Raw genomic sequence first — 16,683 nt, forward strand, 5'->3', positions numbered from 1 at the left:
ATCATTTTTATATTGGTTTGGTGCATTGTGAGTAGCCCAGAGTTGTTTGGAATCAGGCAGCATCAAATCAAATAAATAAAACATAAATAAATAAATAAATATTAGACTGGAAGACTAAAATTGGAGAATATGCTGCAATAGCAAGTTTCACAGTTTTATATATTGTATATATTTTGATGTATTTTTTTCCAATACTTTTGATTTTGTGTGAGATGGGCAGCCATATAAATGTGAGCAATCAATCAATCAATCAATAAAAATTAATATATCCTCAATAAAAATTTAGCAAATTCAAGCCAGAATGGCTCCCTTATATACAATATATCACAGAGCAAGTCAGATTTAGACATCTGGAATATAGTTTTTAGGACTTTAATAGAAACTAACAACTATTACTAATATTTGATGCAAAGTTCAAGTATTTAAACTGTGACTGGTGGAAGGAGATACAAACAGAAGAGAAGAGGAGGAGGTATCATCCCACAAAGCAATTTATTTTTTATTGTAGTATGTATTTTAACCTAAACATAGTAGTCTTTTTTGTTGTTGTTCATATTTTCCTTACTTTCTTTGAATTTCAATATGTTAACCATAAAACATATGGATTAAAAACAACTGCCCCAAGATAAAAAACAGAACTAACGTGTGACCACAGGAATGTGTCAGGCCCTCAATAACTGGGGACTATAGTTGCAATGTAGTATTGCTCCTCCCTGTGTTTTTCCAAACCTAGGTTATTTGTTATATTTCCAAGGCTTTTTAATGTGAAATGGCTCTTCACGCAGGCTTCAAAATCAAGCCTTTGTTTTTCTGTTGGTGGGAACAGCAGCAAATAATCACCATAAATGCACAGATACATATAGCCTTGTTTGTCTTTCTTCATATATACACATGGATCTGCTTTTCCTTCTTCAAAACCAAAATTCTGCAGTTTTTCATCTAATTTTTGGTTCCAGGATCTAGCAGCTTGTTTTAACCCATAGATTGACTTCTGCAGTTCACAGACTAGTTTCTCCCCTTTTTCATACCCAGGGGGTTACTGCATATATAATTTGTGGTCTAAATCATCATAAAGAAATGCAGTTTGAATGTCATAGTGGTGAACTGACATTTCTTTCAGTGCAGCAACTTTTAACAGTAATCTAATTGATTCACCTTTAGTAACTGGTGCAAAAGTCTTGTCAAAGTCTAAATCTTTCCTCTGAGTGAACCCTTTTGCAACCAACCTTGCTTTATATTTTTGGATTTTGCCATCAGCATCCCTTTTTAGTTTGAAAACCCACCTGCAACCCAGACAGCGTTCATTGGGAGGTAGATTTACCAGTTTCCATGTTTTATTTTCTTTCAAGGATGCTAATTCCTGTTGCATGGCAGAATGCCAATTTTGTGCAATCTCAGGTGATAAAGCATTCACTTGTTCTAAAGACTCAGGTTCTGTGAATATGTGAAAAGCCTTTACTGTTTCAGCCTGGAAACGTGATGGAGGAACGCCTTTATTATTTCTCTGAGATCTGCGAGGTAATACAGGGCTTAAATTTTGACTCCTATCACTTTCCTGAGAAGCATCTGTCTCATCAGACAGATCTTCAGTTTGCTTTTCTGGTTTAATGTCCTCACCAGGCAAGAGATCACCATCAGCAAGTCCTTGCTGTTCTCTTGTGGTGGTCAGATCAACTGGAGAGCTAGAGTTTAATCTCCCCCAGTTTTGTTCAGCAAAAGAAGCGCTTTTGCTAATTATCAATTTCTCTCCCATTATGAACCTGTAGCTCCTTTGGCTTTGTTCATAGCCAACAAGGATGGCTTTCTTTGTTGTGGGGCCTCCTTTCCTCCTCTGTTGTTTTGGAATATTAACCCAAGCAGTGCTACCAAACACTCTAAGATGGTTTACCTTTGGTTTCACACCATAAAACAAATGGAATGGAGTGTCCTGAATCACAGAGTTATACAGTCTGTTTTGTACATAACAGGCAGTAGACATTGCCTCTCCCCAATACTTAAAAGATAAATGAGAATCTTTAAGCATGCATTCCATCGCATTTTGCAAGGTTCTGCCCTTTCTTTCAGCAACAGCATTTTGCTGAGGGGTGTAAGGGTTAGAAAGAATTTGTTCTATCCCCTTTTCCACTAGGAACCTTCTGAATTTGTGAGAAAGGTACTCTCCTCCTCTATCACATTGGAGTGCAGATACAGGCCTAGGGAATTTTCCATTTGCCCATGTCGCAAAACTTTTAAATTTCTCAAATGCCTCATCTTTGTGTTTTAAGATGTAGATAAATGTGTATCTTGAGAAATCATCAATGATGGTCATTGCATACCTTGCTTGTCCAAGACTTGGAGCAAAAGGACTAATCATGTCAGAGTGTACAATTTCCAAAGGTCTAGTTGCAACTCTGTCACTGTGCTTACTCACAGAAGCTTTTAGTGTTTTGCATTCTTTGCAAACTATACAATCTAAGTATTTGTCACAGGGTTTTATCTTTAGGTCAGCACACAGCTGTGGCATTTGTGCTATATACTTGAAATTAGCATGACCAAATCTCTGATGTGTGCATCAGGTGTACACATTGGTCATGATATGGCGTGTTGCCAACTGCAGCCTTGCAGCTTGGCTTCCTTGCATTTTGCACAATGTACAAGGAGTCTTTTACTATACCAGTAGCACACAATTTTCCATTTTTACGTATCTCACAACCATTTTTCTTAAATGTTATGACATACCCTGTTGCAGCCAATTGTGCCACAGATAAAAGGTTTGATTGTAAATTTGGCACATACAACACACCTTTTACAGTTTCTCCCAAGCAGGATAAATACAAGTCACCTTGTCCCATAATTTTGGTCACAGACCCATCAGCCAAAGATACACTTTGTCTTTCAGTTTTAGACAGTGACACAAAAGAGCTTTTACAGTTACATAAATGACAATTGGCCCCAGAATCTAACACCCATACATCAGAATTACCCTTCTCAGCAACCTGTGCAATTTGGCTTGTCTGAAGAGCCTTCTTCTGTGTTGCCCTTGTGTTCTTCTTCTCTGTCTTTCTACTCTTGGGTCTCAAGGCACAGTCTTTCTGCAAATGTCCAGCTGAACCACAGGTGAAGCATCGCTGGCTGGCTAGCGCTGTGGCCTCAGCTTCCTTTCCCTTCTTTTCCCTTGTTTTCTGGTATTGCAGCTTTCCAGAAGAGATGTGGGGGGATCTTTCCTCTCTCTTCTCCCATTTAGCAAGTAAGCACTGTGTAACATACGATGGGGTGAGGTCTGCTTCAGGCATAGCCTCCAGGGTACAAATCAGTGTGTCCCACGTTTCATTCAGTGAGGACAGGAGGATATATGATTTTGTGAGAGGTGTAAATTCCATTCCTCTCTCCTGCAACTCAACAAACAGCTGCTGAATATAATGCAGGTGCTCAGGAAGGCTATCTCCTTCTGCAAGGTAGGCTCTGTACAGCTTTTTTGTCAGAGTAACTTTACTCCCTGCTGTTGCCTTTATATACAAGTCTCTTAAAGCGTCCCAAAGTTGCTTTGCAGACTGCATACCTCGCACATGGACTAGCTGATTGTCCTCAACTCCCAGGATAATGGTGGCTCTAGCCCGCTCATCCTGTCTCAGCCATTCAGCACTGGGATTTTGGGGGGTTTACTCACCAATTGGCAGCCAAAGATTCTCTCTGCGAAGATACATCTCCATCTTCAGGGTCCAATTCAAATAGTTGGTCTCTGATAGGCGCTCCAGAGGCATCGCTGAGGGCTGGGAGGTAGCCATGGCTTCTTCCTTCTTTTGCAAGTCACCTCAGCTGGCTTCTTTGTCCTGTAGACCGGCAGTTGCTGGAAAATCTCCAGGCGGCTCCAAAGAAAATCTTCACAGGTCTTTGCTACCTGCCTTTAAATTGTGCATGAGGTGTGGAGCTGATCTCTCTTTTCTCTCTGGGCTTACTGGGCTGTTTACTGGGCCCATAACCTGTTGGCAGATTGCTAGGAAAGCCTTTGGCCCAGGAGAGATCAGAAAAATCACACACCAGGCATTTCTATAAAAATAATTTTATTTACAGAAAGCAAAACATATTTAAAAGTCTTCTGCATTCTTGCAGGCAGCTCAGAGCAGCTACATGCCTACACAGAAACGAAACAGAAACTACAAGTCCTAGGCAAGTTTTCCCCCCCAGGTGCAAAAAATTAACATTTGAAAAGGGGACAGTTGAATTCAACCTCTGCACCCGGCCAAAATGGTTAGTTACCATAGTAACCTTAATCTGTAGTAGAAAACAATATATTAACATGTAGGCCATGAACTCCTAAGCTGCCTGGACTCAACGTTGCCAGGTGGCAAATTAAAATTCCCAAGGGCTAACAGGCTGGAGATCTCAAAAACCAACATAGTGATTGAATCCCATAGCTCAAGCAGGGACAATGCCACACAGCAAGGAAGGCTGACCTGCAGCATCAGTCCCAACCTCAACCAGGGATTCTCCCATCTGTTTATCTGTAGAGCAGCACCTCCAAGAGCCCTCAATGACTCATAGATAACAACAGCCACCCACCCCACCCCACCTTCCCTTGGGGTCTCAACTGATGCAAAACCCAAAACCCAGGTGGGCACATGTCCAAGAGGAGAAACTCCTCTCTGAGTCCACCCAGGTCTCCGTTGTACCTGCCAGTCTGGCACCCTCATCACAAATGATCTGGCATTCACAAGCAATAGCCAGAGCTCAGGGTGTATGCTGAGGGCCAGACCCCAGGATTGCTCTCAAGCAGCGCGCCCAGCATTCCCCAGGGCAGCCCAACCTCAGATCCCCACAATATCTACTCCTGCCTGCCATAGCCTCGATGGGATTGCCTGACTTCTCTCCTTCTCCCCCCAATCCCCACCCCACCCCCAGTTGCTCCCTGCCAGGCCAGGCCACTCAAACCTCCTTTCATTCACACATGCACATGTACACACAGTGCCCCCCAACAGCCTCAGAGCCTTAGCCCTTGCCTGCCCACCAGGAGTGCCCACAGCCCTCAGCACCAGCAAGGGGATGGTCCTCTGGAAGGCCATTCCCTCTGCCCAAAGCCCAAAGCCCAGCCCGCAGACAAGCCACCAGAATTGCCAGAGCCCTGGAACCAAAGGACAGAACCAGATCCCCCCGCCCCCGCTTGGCATTCCCAGTGCCACTCCAGTCTCCTTCTGCTCTTATGCAGAGCAGCACCCTCAGGCCCTCCCCCCAGGCAAAAAGTACCCTGGGGGTCGCCATCTTCACTCACCCCCAAGAGGAGTCTGGAACACCCAGGAATCCTGTTGTGGAGTCTCTGCCAACACTGGCCCCAGCCTGGCCACCAGTCTTGCAGCAGCCAGACCTGCCCTGCTGGCTACCTGCTCTGGCCTGCCAGCTTCACCAGCCATCAGTCTTGCCACCCCAGCCCTTGACTCGGCCTCTACCACCAGCTGGTCAGGCTCCTGCAGCCTTCCTGGCTTCCAGTTGGCCTCTGCAGCGACGCTCAAGGGTAAAGCAGGGCCCAACTATTTCCTGCCAGCTCCAGTCACTGTTGCCATGGAGACCCACTCTAGGTGCAGAGGTCCGCATCTTGCTGGTTCACTGGCTCCACTCTGGCAACGTGACTCTGCTGCTGGCTCTAGACACTCTAGGCACAGAGAGGCACATCTTTCTGGTCCACTGGCTCCACTCTGGCAATGCAACTCTATTGTTCTGCTGGTGAGCTGACCCATGGCTCCAATACACCCAGGACCTGTTACCTAAGCCTCAGTAAAGGTGCCCAACTCTGCCGCTGCCTCCAGGTTCAGTTCTTTCTCCCTCACTGCCACCTGTCAGTCCTCTCATCAGCGATGAAGAATTCAGTGGCTGCAGTAACAGATCTGAGTGGCTCTGAGAGTCACCAGGCTGTAGGAATACCCAGGAGTCTTTCCCAGCAACCCCCTCGATGACCAAAGGAGCCACAGCTCCCATAACAACTAAAAAACATTAAAAAAAACACTAAAAACAAGCAAAAAGTTCCAGAAAAATTCCCCCCAAAGGAAAAAAGAACTTCACATACCATGAGCCCCTCCTGACCAACATACACTTTGGGGCTCTTGGGAAAAGAGGAATGTCTTGTCCTGTTCCTGAAAAGACATGGGGCCCAAGCATGCCTCCCTGGGTAACACTTTCCTCTAAATAAAGCCTCAGTTCCCTTGAGAAGGTCCTCACCCTGTTGTAACCACATGCTCAACTTCCCTTGGTGAAATGAATCTCCAAGGATGACCAGAGTTCCCAGACAGGTACATCAAGGAGAAGCATTTCTTCAGGAACTCTGGTCCCAGACCATTCCAGGCTTTAAAGATCATCATCAACATTCTGAAATGAGTTGAGAAATGGACTGGCATCCAGGGCAGATGTGGAAATACTACCTTTACCTGATCTTTTCATTGCACTAAACATCAACTCATCTAAATAGAATATAAGACATTGTCTTCTATCAGATCAAATTATTCATCCGTGTAACTTTGCATTGTTTCCTCTGGCTGAGAAAGTTCTCCAGATGTCCAGGAAAAGAAGGCTTTCGTCTGTCCCTTTTGAGATGGCTGGTTTGAATCCTGTTCCTTCTTTTTTGTCATTATTTCGATACGGCAGGTTGGGCATGCTACAGGTTCCGTCAGCTAAGGAATGTCAGCTGGTGGGAACTAGAAGTTCTCCCTTTCCTTCTGTGGCCCCTTCCCTCTGGAACATTCTCCCTCCAGAAATTAGGATGTCCCCGACTGTATTGGCCTTTTGTAAGGCCTTGAAGATCTAGATATGTCCCTGGGCCTGGGCCCCAAACGTGTTAAGTGCCTTGTTTCCTGGTTATATTGATACCTAAGGTTATAATTTTCTCGGCTGCTATAGTTATATAGATTTATTTTTGTATTATGTTTGCATTGGTTTTAACTGTTTTTATGATTGTTCACCTCCCAGAGTCCCTTGTCTTAGATGGGCAGCTACAGAAATTGAATTGAATTGAATAAAATGGTTACTAAGAGTTCTGTGCTGTTCCATTCCCAGATGGCATTCCCAGATGCCATTCCCCAAGGTCAGGCCCAAACTAGCTTCCCCAAGGCTTTATCAAATAACCAGGTGTGTGAAAATCCAGCACAAGAGAAAGCAGTCTGGATGTGCGAGGGCAAGTTGTTCCACAGAAGGAGGGCCATCACTGAAAAGGCCTGATTATGGGATCCTGAAGACGAAACTCCCTCAGCGACAGATCCCTCAACTTTTCTTCTCTCCCTGGATCCCTGGTCTCACTGGATGGGCAGAATCATTTCAAAGCAGATGTTCTTGAAGGTATCCAGATCTGGAGCCATGAAGGGCTTTAAAGGTGATAACTAGCACTTTGAACTACACCCAGAAGTTGATTGGTAGCCAATGTAGCTCCCAGAGTAGAGGTATTACATGGGTGTGCTCACAATAATCTGGGCAGCTGCACATTGCACCACTTTCAGCTTTTGAGTGGTCTTCAAGGGCTGTCCCATGGCTCAGTTCTGCTCTTAACCAGCTCACAATATTCTGGAAAAAATAGCAATTGGTTCTCAGAAGCCGGTGCAAACCAGTTCTAGCACAGCGCTGTCTGTGGCAAGAATGTGGCAAGAACATGGATCAAAATCTGCCATCTTCTCCACTACAGCCATTTTTGAACTGTATGCAGAGAACTTTCAAAGCTTATTGGAGTTCCTCAGTTAAAAGCAGTGGTGCCACAAGGACTGGAGTATCAGGCATAGATCTAGACCCCTTGTTGCCTTGGTAACAGATCTTCCCTCCATCAAGGTCATCCTCTTTACTCTCTACAATCCCAGAATGGATCATATCTCTCCATAGTTCTATAACTCTCATAGAAGGAGTAGGTCTTTCAGAGGGACTGCATACAAATACTGTAGCAATAAACAATTTGTAAGAAATCATGCAATACTAAGTAATTTACTGAATGTTTGGGATAAATACAGGGAAAAAATTAAGTCCAGTCTTTTCCTCTCTTGTTTTGTTATTAAATGTTTCTTTTTAATTGAGATGAAGATATTAAGAAATTCATTCAGTGGCAAGAGAATAACTTGCTTAGACCACATGATTTTATTCTTAATAGGACAGAGGTAAAAACCATACAGCCTCTTACCTCTTCTACATTCAACTGGTTTCAATATCACCACCAAAGAACTACAGAACAAAGGGGGGACATTGAGAGACCTGACCAAATTTGAAAATCCTGTAATAAATAATATTGAACATTTGTTAGGTACAATTTATAAATGACTACAAACGTGTAATTCAGAATCCAAACAAGTTAAAAACTGTGTTACTAACTGGACACAAAAAATGAACCTGGTTATAGAGATGCAACAGTAGGAATTTCAATGGAAAAAGAATATTAATTAACGTTGAATATTATACTCAGAGAATTGATATAGGATGTTGTACTACTGGTATATTACTCGTCTTGACTGCTAAAATGAATAGTTCCTTTTCTAAAAAAATGTAACATACAGGCTGGATCCTTTTTTCATATGTGGTTGCAATTTTGTAAATCCCAACATTACTGGAAAATTATTCATAGTAGAATGGAATAGATTCTGAAGATTATAATTTCATTACAACCAGGGATGTTAAATTTCACTAAATCATACATCCCTTCAAAAGATACTGAACTAGTACTGTATATGTTAAAGGCGGCAAGGATTTTATATGCTTTTGACTGGAAAATATATTTGATTTCTTCTTTGAAAGAAGGATGTATTATGGATGTATTTTTTAGTATCTCCCATAAAATAGTTCTGGATAATGAATGGAAGACAAATTTGAAGTCGAAGAAGGCCATGTACAGTGAAGATTTCATTTTCTGCCCATACATCTACATGAGATGGGGCCATACAAGAATATGATGTACAATTCACCGTCTCTCTCTATCTAAAGCCATACTGCTCTTTAGTTACAATGGCAGACTCAGCTTTGGTGAGAGGCTAGATGGAGAAAGCCAACTTCATTTTTTTTTAAAAAAATTAAGTTTCTAATTCAATTCTGTCATCTGTCATTTTCCAGTTAGCACAATAGCCCCCATCCCCTCCATTCCTATTTACCTTTTCCATAATGCTGCAAGGTAGCTTTGAGAGAGAGAGAGAAAAGGAGAAAAACAACATAATAATATACAGTGATTCCAACACAAACATATGTACTTTCTTGAAATCAACCTGCAGCCTCTGCTTACTCTTCCAGCTCCTTTGCAAGTAGTTTCATGGACATCTACAGGGGGAGTCAAAAAAATAAAGATGTTGGCCGTGACCACACAATCAAAGCCCCTGTTTAATTTTTTGACCACTCTTCGCCCTCATAGATATTCCTGCAAGCAAGCAATTCAAACAACCTCTTCCTTCTCTGACCACCCACAGAGTCTGGAAAGAGAATGTTTCTGATGATGTACCATTTGCTTGACCTACAGAAATATCACCTTCAATAAAAGAAGGTTCTCCATCCCTGATTTTTTTTTTTAAAGAAACAACAACAATTCATTTTTCCTTCCTTGGAGTATTTTAAAACAGTGGAGTCCTTGGTGCTCTCTGAGCCTTGTTGTTTTCTTGCAGACATTTCATTGCCAGGCTAGGCAACATTTTCAGTGTGAACAGGGAGTGGGCCTTGCTCTCTGTTTATATACTGTCCAGCTTGTGTTGGTGGGGGGGGGGGTGTTCTCTCCTTGGGAGTTCTTTGATTGGGCTGTTGTTTGCTGCTTGGCTGGTTGACTGAGTTAATAGTTCTTTGATTAGGGTATATTGTGCTGTTTGATGGTTCATCTGGTGTTAATCCTAGTGTTAATCTTTGCATATGTGGGTTTTGATTGCTGGCGAGGAGGTGTTCTGGTCTTTTAGGTTTTCTATTGTCTCTTTTGAATGGTATGTAAATGCTGTTTACATCTATGTGTCTGTTGATGGCTGCTTTGTCTGAGTGCCAGGCTTCCAGGAATTCTCTGGCGTTTTGGGATTTGGGTTGGTTTAGGATGCTCACAGTTCCCCAGTTGAAAGTATGGTTAAGTCTGTCCATGTGTTGTGAGATTAAGGAGTTCTCATCATGTCTTCTGACTGCTAGTTGGCGTTTGTGGATGCGCTCTGCTAGTCTTCTGCCTGTCTGTCCTACATGTAATGATTGCTCAGCCCAAATACTCAGACTCACAAGTGATTGCTAAATGAAATCTGATTTATTTCGGAACTTAAGGCAAATACAGAGAAAGCTGAGAATGAGCAAAAGCGCGCCAAATACAAACTTAAAACTCCTCCAGTGCACACGTGTCCCGCCCCCGTTACAGCAGCCCCGCCCGGTCCAGGTGCTAGCAAACGTCAGACGTGCTAGCCTGGGAAAGCAACCTTGAACATAACAGATAATAGGGAAACATTCCAAAGCGAAGCCAAGAGATAAGTAGTGCCATCCTCCCATGAGAGATGAACCACGCAACCAATTAATGACATGAGAAACGTTACGATGTCTCGGAGGCATTGAAACGGCAAACATGACATACCGCCCCCCCAAAAGAAAATCAGGGCCCCGGTTTCGTTGGATAAGCAGAGTGAAAACGGGCAACGAGGATAGGAGAAGCCACGTCTGGTGCCGAGACCCATTCTGGATGGGGAAAATGCTTCCAACGAACTAAATACTGCAACGTATTGCGAAGGCGTCTGGAATCTAAAATTTCTTTAACTTCAAAGTGTTGTTGCCCATCAATCATGATGGGGGTTGGAGGTGGAGGTTGGTCATGCCAGCGGGCAGAACGAATAGTCGGTTTGAGCAAACTGCAATGAAAAACAGGGTGTAAGCGTTTGAGATTATGCGGCAAGTCTAGTTTAAAAGTCACAGGGTTAATCTGAGCGAGAATAGGGAAGGGACCCACAAACTTAGGTGCCAACTTCTTAGAAGGCTGTGATGACTTGATAAACTTAGTGGACAGGTAAACCAAGTCACCAACTTGAAAGTCCGGTTGAGAGGCACGTTTTCTGTCAGCAAAATGTTTGTAATCCAATTGGGCATCAGCTAGAGCTTTTTGAATCATTGGCCATGAGTCTGACAGTTGCGTGGCCCAATCTCCCGGTGAGGTAGATCCGGTAGAGGGTGAGGTAGATCCGGCAGGGGGTTGGGGCAAATCCGGGCTGGGTACGAAGTCTCTGCCTTGAGCCACGCGAAATGGGGTTTGGCCCGTGCTTTGGTGGACCGCATTGTTGTAAGCAACTTCAGCGAAGGGGAGGAGGTCCACCCAATTGTCCTGTTGATAATTCACAAAAGCCCGAAGGTATTGCTCCAGAGTAGAATTTAAAGCCTCCGTGGCCCCATCCGTCTGGGGGTGCCACGCCGTGGACAGGGCTTGTTTTGTGCCTAGCAGTTTGAGGAAAGCCCGCCAAAACTGCGAGGTAAATTGCGTGCCCCTGTCCGAAATTAAGCGAGAGGGACATCCGTGTAACCTGTACACGTGTACAAGAAACAGGCGGGCCAATTGTCGTGCCGAAGGAATGGACACGCATGGGATGAAGTGGGCTTGTTTTGAAAAATAGTCCTTGACCACCCAGATGACAGTCTTGCGTTGGCTGGGGGGTAGTTCAACAATGAAGTCCATGGAGATTTCATCCCAAGGGCAAGCTGGGGTAGCTACGGGTTGCAGCAGCCCCTGGGGTTTACCTACTTTGCGTTTGGACATCGCGCAGACAGCGCAGGAGGCAACATACTCCTTAACATCTTTGCGCAAGGTGGGCCACCAGAACTGCCTCCGAACTAGGTGCAAGGTTTTTACAAACCCAAAATGTCCTGCAACCTTGTCATCGTGTGAACGGAGCAACACCTCTTTCCTTAAGCTTTCAGGCACGTAGAGGCGGTTGGATTTCCAAGCAAGTCCCTGGTCAAAAGTAACATTGTTCATGTTTGCAAGCAACCAAGTATCAGTTTTTAATTCCTTGAGAAACTTTTGTTTCAACGGGGAAGAAATTGACAACGGCGCCGGCTGCCTGGTGTCTGGAGGGGTGGGCTGTTGCGTGCGCGTTTGACTCCGCGTCACCGCCTGCATGCCCAACTGGGGCGCTGTCCACAGGGTGCTTACCACTTCTGGTGCTGCCCCGGAATCCTGAGGTTGTCGTGACAACGCATCAGCTAGGAAATTCTTTTTTCCCGGAATAAACTTCAGTTGAAAATTGAAGCGATTGAAGAATTGAGCCCAACGGACCTGTTTCGGGCTCAGTTTGCGAGGGGTGCTCAAGGCTTCTAGGTTTTTATGGTCTGTCCAGACCTCAAAAGGGTGATTCGCCCCTTCTAGCAAGTGCCTCCAAGTCTCTAACGCTGCTTTTACTGCAAAAGCCTCTTTCTCCCATACATGCCAACGCCTCTCAGTCTCTGAGAATTTGCAGGAGAGGTAGGCACACGGTTTTAGGCATCCTGCCCCGTCCGCTTGCATCAACAGTGCCCCAATAGAGTAATCGGAGGCATCAGCCTGCACCACGAACGGCTTAGTGGGGTCAGGGTGTTGCAGAATTGGCTCTTTGGTGAAAGCTGCTTTGAGCCGCTCAAATGCCGCCTGGCAGGCAGGCGTCCAGCGCAGCAGCGCTCCTGGGTTTTTTACTCTCCGAGTATCCCCCAGCCCCTTGGTTCGAAGCAGTTCTGTTAGGGGCAGGGCAATTTCAGCAAATCCCCTTATGAATAATCTGTAATAGTTACTGAACCCCAGGAAACTTTGAAGTTGCCTGCGTGTGCGAGGGCTTTCCCAGTCCACAACTGCTTGCACCTTCGCAGGGTCCATTTCAATGCCCTTATCAGAAATTCGATACCCTAAGTAGTCAATTTGCGTCTGGTGAAAGGCACATTTAGACAATTTGGCATACAATTCTGCGTTCCGGAGCTTGGCCAGCACCCGTTTTACTAGGGATACATGTTCTTCCATAGTTTCAGTATAAATCAATACATCATCCAAATACACCAATACCCCTTTGTATAAATGCTCATGAAGTACTTCATTGATTAATTGCATAAACACCCCAGGGGCCCCAGCCAAACCAAACGGCAACACCTTATACTGAAACGCTCCCAACGGGCAATTGAATGCCGTTTTCCACTCATCCCCCTCCTTAATGCGTACACGGTAATAGGCTTCTCTTAAATCGAGCTTAGAGAATATTTTGCCCTTTGCCAGATGTGACAACATGTCTTTGATCAAGGGCAAGGGATATTTATTGGAAATTGAGATGGCATTTAACCCACGGAAATCTGTACAGAGACTCAATGTCCCATCCTTTTTTGGGCGGAAAAGGACCGGTGCCCCTACCGGCGAATTCGCTGGCTCGATGAATCCCTGCGCCAAGTTTTTGTCCACAAACTCCCTTAACAGAGTCAGTTCCTTTTGGGTCATGGAATAAATCTTTGGCTTGGGCAATTGGGTGTTGGGCAGCAGCTCAATGGCACAGTCCGTTTTCCGATGAGGGGGCAATTGATCCGCCTCCTTTTCGCCAAACACATCAGCAAACCTCTGGTACTCAAGTGGCAAGCCTTCCAGAGGAGGGGCCGGGCAATGCGGAGTCGCAGCTGCCGCTACCCCCACCATCTCCCCTGGAGTACCCCTCCCGTCTGGCGCTTGGTAGAAGCCATCCCTAAAAGTGATAGTCCGGTAAACCCAGTTTATTTGAGGGTTCTGCTGAACCAACCAGGGTACCCCCAAAACCACCAAGGGACCCCCCACCGGAGCTACAACAAAGGACAAATTTTCCCGGTGGCTGCCCAGCTGCAAAGCCACCCGTCCTGTGAAGTGGGTGACCGGTTTGCCCCCTGCCGTGGACCCATCCAGCTGCGTAAAGGCGATGGGTCGCTGCAGGAGGAATGTGGGTAGTTCCAAAGTGGCTACCACATCAGGGTGCATCAAACACCTGGAACATCCCGAATCAATCATGGCCCACACTTCCACAGTCTTGGATCGGGAACTTAATTCCAACTTCACTGTGAGAATGCGGTAACTGCCACTCACCGATGAAGGTTCGCGCCCTTCTTCCACCACCTGCCCCGCGGCGCCCTTTAAAGCAGGTGGCTGCCGTTTCCCGCCGGCTGCAGTAGTTCGGGCTCCCCCTCATCCTCGAAGAACATCACCTCGTCTCCCTCGGTTTCCGCCACTGCTGCTTTCTGCTTGCTGGGTAGAGAAGGGGACTTCGTTGGCGGCTTCCCTGGCCGGTCTTCCCCCTTTGGCTTCGGGCACGCCGCCACGCAATGGCCCTCCTTACCACATCGCAGACACTGGCCCTTCGCATACCGCTTCTCGCGCTCCTCGTCCCAGGCTCGTTGTCCGGGCCGCCCCCCAGTGCTCGATGGGCGACTGGGTCTCGTCTCCCGCCCCGCTTTGGCAGCTCTTCGATGTGCAAAAGTCTCATGGGCGTTCTCAGCTCTTCCCGCGAGCTGGATCCACTCGTACAAGGTGTAGGGGTCGTCCCTCCCCAGGGACCAGCGCAACACCTCGGTGTTCAGGCCATCCTTGAATAACTCAATGATGGTGGCTTGGGACCAGTCCTCTACTTTCCCAGCCAGCGCTTTGAATTCTAGCGCGTAATCAGCCACGGATTTCGACCCCTGCTTGAGTTCTTTCAGAGCCCGCTTTGCCCTCTCTTTCGCCAGGGGATCCTCAAAGTGTTGCTTCAATGCCCAGAGGAACTCGCTAAATTTCTCCAGTTCGGGCGCTTCCGACTGGCACATCTGGACATACCAGTCTGCCGCCCTCCCTTTCAGTTTGGTGGCAACAGTGAGAATCTTTGCCTTTTCCGATTGAAAAAGCGACCCCCATTCCTCCATGTATGCTTTTGCATTCGTCAGGAAAAAGGAGAGTTTCGTTGGATCCCCATCGAACTTGACAGGGAAGTCTCTCATCCCGCCTCCCGACGGGCTGCGCCCCAACCTCGGGGCTGCGGCGGGTGGTGCTTCTCAGGGTACCGGCGGTGCCAGGGGGGGGTTGGCCGCCCTGGTGAGGGGGCAATTTCCATCTGGACCGATTGGTCTCCCTCTCGCACCCGCGCCGTCCGCCTCTGCTCCGGGGACTGCCCGTGGGACGAAGGAGTCGAATGCCATTGGCTTGACCCCTCCCGAGTCTCCCTCAACGAAGTCACGTCGAGACTCAGCTGCTTCAGGATGGTCTCCAACGAGTCCATCTTCGACTCCAGCACCCGGATACGATCCGGGGTGGGGGAGCCCTCCGTCGGCTGCACCTGGACCACTGTGGGGGATAATGGGTACCTCTGCCTCCATGACGGACCTCCCGCCACCGAGACATCCCCTTGGGTCTCATCCCAGGTGACCAGTTCACCCGGGGTGGTTACTGTGGTCTCCGGGGCAGTTTTCATGCCCCCGACTTCACCGTCCGACTCCGAGCTCGCCTCTTCCAGGATGGCTGACAGCTCTCCCACTTGGGACGTTCGGGCGGGTTGCCTCACGGTTGAGTCCGGCTCCCCTTCTTCCATCATCACGATATCGGGTTCGGTCATCGCCGGCGCTCTCCCTCACAGGGTTAGACACTTGCCCAATCCTGGAAAGGGGCCAGCGGAGTTGGGATCTTAGATTCTCAGCTTTATGTAATGATTGCTCAGCCCAAATACTCAGACTCACAAGTGATTGCTAAATGAAATCTGATTTATTTCGGAACTTAAGGCAAATACAGAGAAAGCTGAGAATGAGCAAAAGCGCGCCAAATACAAACTTAAAACTCCTCCAGTGCACACGTGTCCCGCCCCCGTTACAGCAGCCCCGCCCGGTCCAGGTGCTAGCAAACGTCAGACGTGCTAGCCTGGGAAAGCAACCTTGAACATAACAGATAATAGGGAAACATTCCAAAGCGAAGCCAAGAGATAAGTAGTGCCATCCTCCCATGAGAGATGAACCACGCAACCAATTAATGACATGAGAAACGTTACGATGTCTCGGAGGCATTGAAACGGCAAACATGACATACATAGTGGCTGTTACAGTCTTGGCACTGTATGTTGTAGATAACTCCTGTTTTTTCTTCTTGGGCTACTGGGTCTTTTGGGTTACTTAATATGTTTTGAAGAGTTTTAGTTGGTTTATCTGCTATGGTGATGCCATGCAGTTGTAACAGTCTGTTGGTGGTTTCTGAGATGTTTCTGATGTATGGCAGTGTTATCCTTTTCATAGCTTCTGTTGGTTGGGTTGTAGTGGGTTGGGTGGTGAGGCACTTTTTGATAAAGTTGAGGGGGTATCCATTTTGCTGGAAGATGCTGTACAGATGATCTGTTTCCTTCTTCTGGCATTCTGGGCTGCTGCACTGTGTAAGCGCTCATCTGAATAATGTTCTTACACAGCTCCTCTTGTGGGAGATTGGATTGTTACTTTGGTAACGGAGCACTTGGTTGGTGTGGGTAGCTTTCCGGTAGACTTGTGTTTCTAACTTGCCATCATTTCCTCTGCTGATGAGGATGTCCAAGAAGGGTAGTGTGTTGTTGTTATTTTAAAACAGCAAGATGAAAAAGAGGAGAAAAATCATTGTAGTTCTGATGGCCCAGCAATTCCACCACAATTTTTACTCCAGTCATGGGGCTTTAAAATACTTATCCTACAAAAGGGCAGAGAGCAGGATGTTCTGTATGGACCTGAAAAATGCTTTCTCAGACTGAGAAAGGTAAATATTTTGCAGGTTCCCAAGCAGCCTTGTAGTTCTGATGACCCAGCCTTTCCATC

Source organism: Candoia aspera, chromosome 6 (assembly GCF_035149785.1).
Source record: "Candoia aspera isolate rCanAsp1 chromosome 6, rCanAsp1.hap2, whole genome shotgun sequence".
Classification (NCBI taxonomy): domain Eukaryota; kingdom Metazoa; phylum Chordata; class Lepidosauria; order Squamata; family Boidae; genus Candoia; species Candoia aspera.